Source organism: Nicotiana sylvestris, chromosome 9 (assembly GCF_000393655.2).
Source record: "Nicotiana sylvestris chromosome 9, ASM39365v2, whole genome shotgun sequence".
In the NCBI taxonomy this organism is placed as follows: domain Eukaryota; kingdom Viridiplantae; phylum Streptophyta; class Magnoliopsida; order Solanales; family Solanaceae; genus Nicotiana; species Nicotiana sylvestris.
Genome location: NC_091065.1, coordinates 130,189,627 through 130,190,588, shown reverse-complemented (window position 1 = coordinate 130,190,588; position 962 = coordinate 130,189,627).

Sequence of the window (962 nt, the reverse complement as noted above, 5' to 3'; positions counted from 1 at the left end):
CGTAAGCTCGGGAATGAGATTATTTTGAGGTTATAAGTATTACACTATTTCAAACAAGTGATAAGTTAATTCGTGAAGGTGAAAGGGTAAGTGAATCAAAGAAAACGAGTTCCGTCGAAGTTTGGCAATTTGGGAATAAAATACGGTCCAAGCTATAACACCTAGTATTCATGGACTAGTACCATACAACGTACTACATGACCATGATAGTAAGGTGTATAAAGTGTGTTAAAAATAAGTACTATTTTAAGTAATTTGATATAATTCTTACTTATGTGGATAATTGGATAATTATGGATTTTTAGTGGGAGATTAATTATGTAACCAAACTAATTGAGTAAATTAAGACATTTTGGATAAGGAGTTAAATCTCTCAATGTGGCAGCACGTCAAAGTCCATTTGATGACCCTTAAATTTGTATTATAAGAAGGCAAATGAAGAAAGAATAGTGGCTTAGTCACCACATAAGTGGGACCCATACCCAAAAACTTAAAAAAAATATCTAAATTGATTTTAAACCTCTACAATCACAAGGAAAGCTTCAGCAAAGTTCATGGATGACAATAGCAGCATATTGCTTCAAAACATTTCGTACAGAGGCCATTTTTACTATATAGCGTGAGATTTTGCGATTTTAAGGGAGTACGGTGCATTCTTTCTCAAAGAATATCATACGAATTTTCTCCTACTTCGATCCACCGTTACATGTTATCGCAAAAAAACATGTGTTAGAGGGATTATCAAGAGAATCGATTCAAAAGGAAATAAGGGATAGCTTTCCTTTTGGCATGATCTATACGACACAAACGAAACAAGCAAATGCACAATTTCCATAAATGACTCTATTCATAAAAATACTAGAGATGCTTATGTTCTTGGTTCCCCATATGTCGTATTATTCTATCATTTGTTCATGGGTCTCAGAAAATACGTAAGTTAATAAAGTTTATTTTATGATATT